We start from the raw sequence: 10228 nt of genomic DNA, 5'->3' as shown, positions 1-10228 counted from the left end.
TTAGAATGACACTTGTAATATTTAATAGTAGTAAAGACAGAAGGGGAGAAAATGGATGAACCAGGACATGAAAACCAAACTGTAGTCACAAATAACCAAGGGTCTGAACGAATTCATTAAATGACAAAACAAAATCATTAACTAAATACAGGAATCAAAAAGAAAAATATGAACAAGAAAATACTAACTTGTTAGAGTTATATTTTTATCCAAAAACTAGCACTGGAATAAATACCATCACCATATTTTGCTCTAATACCAATGTCACTGCTCCGCAGCAAACCCGTTGTCACATTCAGACAACAAGAAACAAAATGGCAACACACATCTCAAAGCAAAGATGAGCGTCACAGCACAAAATGAATATACTATTTAATCAAACATATTTATTCTAAAACAAACGTAATAAATATGATTATAACCCTACTGTAAACTTCACAAAATAAGGAATACAGAAAAAATGACTGCCAAGAAAAAAATTTTGATGTTAAGAAAAAAAACTTAATCATTCTAATATTCCAAATTCATTATAACAGCATAAGAAACTGGGGCTACAAAGAGGCCTTAAGCTCTGATAGTGTGGATGTTGACAGAGATGTCTTATTCTATGTCCAGTGAGAGTGAAATCCTAGAATTCCTAGCCCATAAGTTCTTAAGCTATGGGTCGCTACTAACTGATTTGAATCACTGAGATGCGTGATTCACAAATCATAATGAGAAAGGTTGCAGAATCTCTTACCATGGTAGTTTAAGAAAACACCACTGATCCATTATTATCTTGCATTGGCAAAGATGAAGAGAACCCCTGAGGATGAAGATTGGTGGTGATTCTGGGTCTGAAGACACAAAATAGAAAATTGGGTCACAAGGAAAAAGTTTAAGAACCACTGTTCTATCATATTAATTAACAGCACATACACACCAGCCATTGACGGGCATGAAATGGTAGCAGGATCACTTTTAAATTGCTTTGTGTTGTCCTCCTTGTGTATTTCCTTGTGTGTTTTTTTTGCATTTGAGCAAATTACTTTGATGTTTTAAACATATTTTCTAATATGTCTATACTCATCACTTTTTTAAAATATAACTTTTTTAAAGCCTAGAGACAAGCTTTTTTTTTAATTCTTTTTTTTTTGTAAAAGATTTTTTTTTTAAAAAAATACATTTTCTACGACAAAATTGATAGATTTTTTTACAAATTTTTTTGGGATAATTGAAAAAGGAAAAATTACTGAAATACAAGAAAAAGTAAATGTTTAAGAAGTTTAAGCCATGAAGAGAAAAGACTGACTTATCATTCAACTGACGCTGACCCCGATGCTTTACAAATAAATGAAAAACGCTGACCTGCCCCAGTTGCCCAAAAATGGTTTTCAAATTACTGTCAAACATTCATTTAACAAAGAGATTTTTTAAACAGCTGGAAGTAAAAATTGTTAAGGCAGCAGGATTCAGGTTTGTTCCCACAAATGCTTAAGAGACAAATAAATTTTATGTGTGAACCTTTGGGAATTTTTTAAGAAATCAATGAAAGTACAAGAGGTGGAAAAAGGGGTGATGTTGTAGCAGATGAGAAAAAAGACAGAAAAAGAAGGTTGTGATAAAGATCATCTAATTAGTATAATTAAAGTATAATATCATAAAAATTGTTAATAATGGAAGTGTCCTTATTTTAGATATTAGAAAATGTGAGTATCCAGCATTTGTTAATATGCAGTGGCAGATGCTGGGGGTTTTGGTTTTTTTTATAAAATTCACTTTTAAAGTACAAAATGTGGGCCCCTAAAGTCTGGAACAATATTGAATTCTTTTTTTGCACCTTCCAGGCCATAGTTAATTAAATTTTTGATAACTTAATATTTTGAATTAGTAAACCAGTATTATTTCTATTTTGTTATACAACCAAATAAAATTTTTGATCTTTTTTTTCCAAAATTATTAATATTTATAAAAACCTTTCTCCATTTTGAATAAAACTAAAATTATGTTATTCTTTTAAAAATTCCATCTAAACAAAAGCAATGACTAAAATTTTTGAGAATTGTACAGTTTAATCTTGTTTTATAACTTCAATGAAATTAAAAAAAAGGGAAAAAAATGATTTTAGTATGGGGAATTACTGAAAAAAAAGTTGGATCATTTCTTGGCAACGGGGTTCTTTTTTTGCATTAAAAAAGGTTTGGTCCATTCATCCAATTTCTAACTCACTATCCATTCGGGGTTGTAGGAGCTGAGGGGTTTTTCGAGCAGCTTTTGATAGAGCAAAGAACTTGAGGGGACCAAGACGAGTCCATCAAAATATAAGCATTAACCACATTCATTCACACTGAAAAATTTCAGATTTGGGAAAACACCCAAGGGGGTTTTTAATTTCACGCGAAAACGCAGCTCCCGTGGACGCCTCCCTACACAACCCCTAGTTTTTTAAATTGCCCGAAATTTTATTTAATCTGGAGAACAACCAGGTGGCGTGCAGATACTATCACGGGAGAACATTTTTGGGTTTCCCCACGTGAATTGCCCAGAACACCCTTTAAAATTTTTGATGACCCCTCATAATATTTTAAAAATTTTTTATTGATTAAACCATAAATCCAGAGTGTCCATTCCAGCAAGTATTGGAGAGGAGAAAAACCCCCTGAACAAGGCCTCGCCATTGTAAAAATTTAACAAATTACGTTCACAGGCATTTTAGAACAAACCCCCAAATTGATATCTTGGGGCCCGGGACGTGTGGAATCCAAGTAGGGATACCAGCGCCCCCTTTGGGACAGCAGTGCTCCCGCCTGAAACCCTTCCCCCCATGTTTTTAATTAAAAGTTTTCTTATTTAAACAAATTAAAAAGTGTATCGAAAAATCTAAAATTTCCAAATGTAGAGAGTTAGAAAAAACATTTAAGGGTTTCAGTGGTGATTATTGTTGTTTTGCTACAAAAATGGGGGATGACTTTTACAGGGCTGCTTTTAATGATGTAAAACACGGGTTTAAAAGGGGAATTTCAGATTGCCAAATTTCCACTTTAATCAAAAATACATTTTTTCCCCCATGTTTTTTAATTGTTTTTCCTAGTGGAAAAACAGCACTGAAAAAATGTTTTGTTTTAGTTGTAAAAAAAAAAAAAAAAAACGGACAAAAAAATGGTATGGGGACTTTTTGTATCGGGTTTTTTTTGATTGGGAATATGAACATTGAATATAAAAAACACTAAAGATCTGTATATCGGCATTTTTTCTTTACCATGTCAACCATTCATCAAAAAATCGGGACAACCACCGGAGGATCCGCAGGGTCAAAAGAGATAGTAAACAGAGACCTGACGCACATTCCAACTTTACACACCGCGACTTTTTCTTACTGCAAGCCCTTTTAAATTTTTGAGGGTCGCCAAAGGGCGATCAAAAGAATGCTGAGAATGCGGGCAGCCAGATGCCATTAATCGCAAGGAAAAAAAATAGATCACCACATAGAAAAATTAAATGTATGATATTCCAACTCGACATTTAAAACTTTTTGATTTAATTTATATCACTTTCAGATCAAATGCATTAAAAATGTGTATGTTACATTTTTACGGGTAAATCGTTTTAAATTTTATTTAAATAATGAATACTGTTAATAATTTCACACATGGGGTGAACGGAGCACTGCTATCCAAGGAGTCATGTCCTGGTATCCCTGCTTGATTCCAAAACCCGCCTTCCAAAGATACAGATTTGGGATTTGCGCCGCAAAAAGGGTGCTAGTGTATGTGTGTGTTTGTATTCACCTTGGGAGAGAGGTTTTTCCCGGAATTGTTTTTCACCCGTACTAATGTTGTGGAATGGACATCCCTGGGTTGATGGATTTAATCAATAAACATCATTTTTTAAAAAGATATTTGAAGGTGTCATTAATTTTGAGGCAGGGAAACACAAACAGAGTTTTTAAAATGTTCTCACCGGGTAATAACTCGGGCTGCCACCCCATTAACATGCCCAAGAGGAAGTATAAACTGGCTTTTCATGCATGTTTATGGAATGCAAAGAAACACAAGGAGAAAGTATAGACCCAAAGAGTATCTGTTAATTTTAAACCCAGTACTCCCAAAAGTACTGCAAAATAAAGCGCCCAACAATGCCAGTAGAAGAAAAACTTTTTTACACACTTCCGGGGTAAACCCACCAAGAAGAGGTACCAACCCTGGGTTTAACAAAAACCGGGGAAAAAGAGTGGACTGATTAATTGTTGATCAGCCCAAAATTTACCAAACGTTTTTCCCCAGCAAATGTGTTTTATTTTGGTGACCTTGTTCACCCAAATTTTTTCTTCTTCTTCATTTTTTTTCCCAAATTCTATGTAGGTTTGATTTCTTGTCAACCTTCCCCAAAGAGTTGATCCTGCAGGCCTCACCAGTCAGCCCATTCTTTTAGATCTTCGATTTTTTTATAGCCTGCTTTTTTCATCCATTGTTTTATCATCCCCTGTACTTCCCCTTCACCATATGTCCATACCCCCTTTAACCTTTTTTTCCCTGATTTTTTTTAAAAATCTCTCCCACTTTTGTTGTAACTTGGGTTTTTCCCCTTTGTTATTCTGTCCTTTTTATTCCATTTTACCCATCTCAATTTTTTATTTCTGCCACATCTAACTTTTTCGCCCTCCTTTACTGTCCATGTTCGTCCATACATCATTTCTGGTCTTTTCCCCCTTTAAAAACCTTTTAAATTTTAAACTTTGTTTTTTTTCCCCCAAACCAATACCCAAAATTTCTTCCAATTGCTCCATCCCATTGCACTCTATGAGTCATCTCTGCATCCGCTTTGCCCCAGGCTACCAACCCCTTCTTTTTAATACTCCCCGAGGCACATACTGAATCCTGATCATCAAAACCTCATATAAATCATCTTTTTTTTATTTATCTTCAACCCTATCTTTGAGCCCCTTTTTTTTCTTTTCCTATTCCCATTATTCGGTGCAAAACAATTTCATCAGCAAAAGCATGTACCCAAAAGGTTTGGGTTTTTAATTTCCCCATTAATTCAAAAAAGAAAACAGTTCAAAGAGAAAAAAACGGGGTGCCCTTATTAGGGAAAAACAGGACAGCACAACACAGAACTCTAGCAGCCATGCAGGGAACTTTCAGCATGCTTACAGAAGAGCCATTGCCCAATCTGTTTTATGCATGGGGGATGTCAGAACCTTTTTAGCCGACTTTTTGAATAGAGAAAAGACAGAAAAGAGGGTTTGGGAAAAAGTATCTATTTAGTATTTTAAAGTATAAATCATGAAAATTGCATAAACACCCATTTTTTTAAAAAAAATAGAAAAAGTTGAATATTTTATTTTGGGGGGAAATTTATTGACCAAAAGACAATAGTGGAATACTGCCATTGATATATATCGCTGATCCCTGTATGACAGCACAGCACCACGTAATTGGCCAAAGCTGCCCTTAGACCCAAAAAGAAAAACTTAAAGGAGCCCCTCATCCCTCCTCAGATCAGAATAAACTTTGGAAAAAATAATAAAAAAAAAATAAAATAATGAAAACCATACTGTTTCTAATTTAATGGAAAAAAAAAAGTTCAAAGTATCTGCACAAATTAAACAAAAAAAAGGGTATTATAGTGCACTGAGTCGGACTTCAAACAATGGAACAACCCAGCCCCAAAGGTCATTTGGTGGACACCCAACGGGTGTACAAGATTGTGAGAGCAATGATATATTTTTTTATTTACGTAGTTTGAATCCATTTGGTGTATTTTATCTATAATTACCTTCTGTTGTTTGGGACGGGCAGTGATTAGCCCCGCACCCCAATCAATTTTTGGGCCATTATAATCGTCCGGGAGTTGAAGTCACTTCCCCCTACCTCAAGGATATTAAAATATCACTGCACCATTATAACCATGAAGACCAACTATTTCCTCCCCTATTCAATGCATATCGTAGGGGTTCAGATTCCAAATTTTCCTTGGTTTTTCCGGTATGTCAAAAGAACTGCACAATGTTTGCTCATCACTACATTAAATACATTTAGTTTTTTTTTCGAGAGTAATATTTTTTTCCCCTTTTTCCCATTGGGTTTTTTAACATGTAGCCTTAGAATGCCTAATTCACAGATTCAAATTTTATTAAAATTTTCCCCACCTTTTCTTTTCTATAACCCGAATTGATGGTAAAAAAGCAAGCAGGAGTTGTTAACATAAAAAAAATGTTATGATAAATTCATAAATAAAAAAAATGCAAATTTTAATTTAAAACCATACAACCTCAAAATGGATGTAATTCAGGTGGACAACTTGTAGTTATTTTTAAAATGTCCCCTATTAAATCATTTGCTCAGTTTTTAGCCACATGTCTGTTAAAAAAGGGCTGAAGCTGTGCCTTCATTGGTTGTCTCATCAGTTGTTAAAAAGAAAAAGAATTCTACATCATCACAGATTAGAAGAGAATGCTTTTTTCATCATATGTTTTAGTAAGAGAGAGAATGGGGGGAGCGCAAATTTATAGGTTTTCTGTCCAACCCCCAGCCAATCCAGACAGCTATTTTCCCCAAAAGGGGGAAAAGAAATCTTAAACCTGAACCCCCAAACATATGTTAAGCTAACCGGGTTTTTTGGGGGATGGAGAAAACTTTGCAAAAAACACCACAAACTGGTTTAAACAACCCCCAAACCTGTGTGAAATTAAAAGAAAAGTCGAACGGGGCAAACATGAATCCCCTCCCAAAGTAACACTAAATTACATTGTTTTGCCTAAATTACAAAAAAAATAAAACATTTATCAAGTTATATGCAAATCTTTTCATAAAAATAATAAATGAGATTAAAAACTCCTGTCTCATACATTTTTCTAGCATCTTTTCCAGCTTACACTTATAAAAACACTGAATTGATTTTAAAAGTTTTTGATGGGTTACCACCCACCCCCATGCTGCTTCAATTCTTAAAATTTGAAAAGAAATTAGAGAAAAATGGTAAGATAAGAAATGTTACTTAACCCGACAAAATAAAAGTAAGTTTACAAACAAACCAGCTTTGAACCTTTACGGATGTGACTAAATGGTGGAACAAGTAAGATACTGTAAATTTGCAGGGGAAAGCAGGGAAGGGGGAAAAAAGGGGGGAAAAAAAAGAAAAAAAGGGAAAAAGAGGGCAAAAGGAAAAATTGAAGGGATAAAAAAAAAAAAATTTTTTGGGTAAAGTTTGAAATGGCCGTTTTTTTAAAATTTTTTCTTTTTAAAATTTTGAAATTATTACTTTTGTTGTTTTACTGTTTTTTTTTTTTGTGATTTACAGTTGTTTTTTGTTTAATGCCAAGGGGAATTTGAACCCCAATGTTTTTTAAAAAGAAACATCCAAAAAAATGAAAAAACATGAAGGGGATGTCCCTGCCATTAAAAAGTTGGGGAAAGTCACAAACCTTTTCCCAGAGTTCTGAAAAGTTCAAAGAAACAGGGTTTGTTTTGGGGTTTATGTATGTAAGCATTTTGATTTGTACTAATTTCCCCATTTTCCCAAACAGGGAAAGGGAAAAATAAGTCTTTTTTTATGTTACTAAAATAAAATGCCATTTCTCTGTAGCAATTTAAACTTGTCTGTTTAGATATGTTAAAAACAGATCTGAATTTCGAGTAACTCTAAAAGTAGTTTTCTTTTTTCACTGAACTTTTTAAAAATAATTCAAGAAAGAATATGGTTTGATCAAGGAAAAAGGAAAAACCCCTTTCTTTAAAATTTTGTAAGTTTTTTTAAACTTGAGGACTCAGACACGTTTTTTAATGATCTGCAGCCAACCTTTTAGTTTTAGCTATTTTCAAATTTAGGATCTTTTCCCCAGAAAAACAATAGCAAAATTTGGAAAAAAAGTGCAAAACCTGTTTTGTGATTTTAAAAAGTCCAAAGATGAAATAATGCTGTTTGCAGAAAAAATTTTTGAATGTTCCCAAAGGGATCAGAAAAAACTGGGTTCCCCCCCTTTTAAACCCCTTTCAGTGAATAAATAAAATGGTACAAAGGTGGTAAACTGTCAAAGGTTGAATAAAAATTTTTTTCACCAAAAAATGAAAAAAAAGACACATTTTTAAAAAACCAGTAAAGCTTTTTTTTTTTTAGAAAACAAATAATGGACAACAACAGCTTTTTTTCAGCAAAAGTTAAATGCCTTTAGAAAATGGTGCCTATCTTTTTTGATTACTAAAAACTTTTTGTTGGTATAAAAGTGGTGATGGAACAAATTGTGTTGCTAACGTTGAAGAATTGTTTAGGGCAATATTGACTATATATTGATGCTAATGTTATAAACAAAAAATTTAACAAAGTACAGGCAGACCTCAAAGTTTAGATCTTTTCCTTTTTGCAAAATTGGAAATGGGGTCATTGAGCAGTTTCCATAAAACCACCAAATAGAACTGAACTGGGAAAAATTTATGGGAAAAGGTTACCAAACACAGACGCACACCCCAAAAAAGCAATCAGAAGATTTGGGATGCACCTTGAAACTGCAATCAACTGTTTACCCCCTTCTTTCCCCATTTTTTCCACCGACCAACATATCACCATCACCTTTTTTCAGAGAGTAAGGAAGGTCACCTGTGTGGGTTTATGCACAAGATACCTGGGAAACTTTTGTTTTTAATTGGTTTATTTTTTCTTTTTATTAAAGTGCCATTCCCATGTAGAGTCCCAAAAAATTTTTTTGCCCCCACTGTCCCCAAAATAATGGTCCAGTGATTTATTTACATTTTTTTAGATTGGTTTGATTTTTTTTTTTATTTTCCTTTTTCATTTAGAACTGTGGTACTATAATTACCAACAGTAAAAAACAAGAAAAAGTTTTTTTTTTAAAGACGTTTTTAAAAACATTTAAAACAAGAGTGAGAAAAGCTGAGATTTCATTTTTCATTTAATTTAAAACTGTTTTATTTTTAACCAGTGAATTACTGTATTTATATAAATTCAGTATTTCACTGTAAAAAAAATTTTTGCCCTTTTTTAAAAAAAAATAATTTTTAAAAGTTTTAAAATTTTGCTTTCCAAAGGGGGGGGGGGGGGCCCCCCCCCCCCCCCTTTTTCAAAAAAAATTTTTTTTTTGTTTTTTTTTTTTCCCCCCGGGGAAAAAATGCAATAAAAAATTCGAAAAATTTTTTATGGGAAAACCCTTTTCCCTTTTAAAAGGCCCCCAAAATTTTTCAGCCCCCCCCCCCCCAACAAAACCATATTTTTCCTTCCCCAAAAAGACCCCACCCCCCTCGCCTTTGGGGAAAAACCCCTTTTAAGTAACCCGGAAGCTTGGTTCCCAAACCTTGGTAAGGGGCGGGCCCCCATGGTGGGGCCCCGGGGGGGCCCCCCCCGGGCCCCCACAACCCCGGAAAACCCCCCAAACAAACTAATAGGGAAACCTTGAACCCACTATCAAAGCCCCCATAAAAAACCCCCCAAAATTTGTTTCCAGCGGGGTGAGGTTTTTCCTGAACGGTAAATAAAAAAAAATTAATTTTATTTAATTTAAATTTTTTATAAAAAAAAAAAACTTTCAAAAAAAACCCCCTAAAAATTTAAAATTTTTTTTTAAATATAAATCAGCCCTTTACATTTGGGAAAGTGGGGAAAAAAACTACAGTTGTAAAGGACCGAGATGAAAGGATTTTTACAGGAAAATTTTTGAATTTTGGGGCCACGCCAAAGGAAAATGAAATAGGGGTGAATGCTTTGTCTTTGCAAAAGGGAACGCGTCCTTGTTTGTATCAAGACTTTTGTGAACAAACACAAAACCCATAGCTGAAAAAGATCAAAAATGTTCTACAGAAAATGTATTGCCAAACCAATGCAAATATTTAACTCTCATTTTTACCAAGACTATTTTGTTTTGAACCCAATTGATCTGGAAACAAAAAAACAGAATACTGGTGTTTTTTTCACCCCAAACCTGAGGTGCTCAGTGTTGATATATACAGCTAGACTAAAAGAAAATGACTATAAACACTTTAGAATTTTCTGTTTGATGCCACTCACTATCTTAATACCCCCAGGACAATTAATTGATTTTATGGATTGGGTTCAAAAAAGGGGTGTGTGCAAAAATTTTAAACAATATAGTGATTTATTGAAAATTTCAGCAAGAGCTTTCATTTTTCTGGTTTTCTGAAATTACAAACACATTTTTTTGTTCACTGTTCTCAAAGCCTCCTTAAGAACAGAGAGTTGTACAAAGCTCATTTGCAAGATATATAGCCGGATAAACTTT

The 10228-nt window shown here is 33.9% G+C and overlaps 1 non-coding gene across 1 annotated transcript; it reads right to left on the bottom strand.

The window, feature by feature from the left end:
- Positions 1-9019: 9019 nt before the first annotated feature.
- On the bottom strand, positions 9020-9148 carry LOC120519623. The gene has a single exon (XR_005631594.1). It is a non-coding gene; the product is annotated as a U11 spliceosomal RNA (small nuclear RNA).
- Positions 9149-10228: the final 1080 nt, after the last annotated feature.

The sequence above is a fragment of the Polypterus senegalus genome, unplaced genomic scaffold (assembly GCF_016835505.1).
Source record: "Polypterus senegalus isolate Bchr_013 unplaced genomic scaffold, ASM1683550v1 scaffold_513, whole genome shotgun sequence".
NCBI lineage: Eukaryota > Metazoa > Chordata > Cladistia > Polypteriformes > Polypteridae > Polypterus > Polypterus senegalus.
Note: the sequence above shows the minus strand (reverse complement) of the source record. Positions and strands in the feature narration are given on the sequence as shown.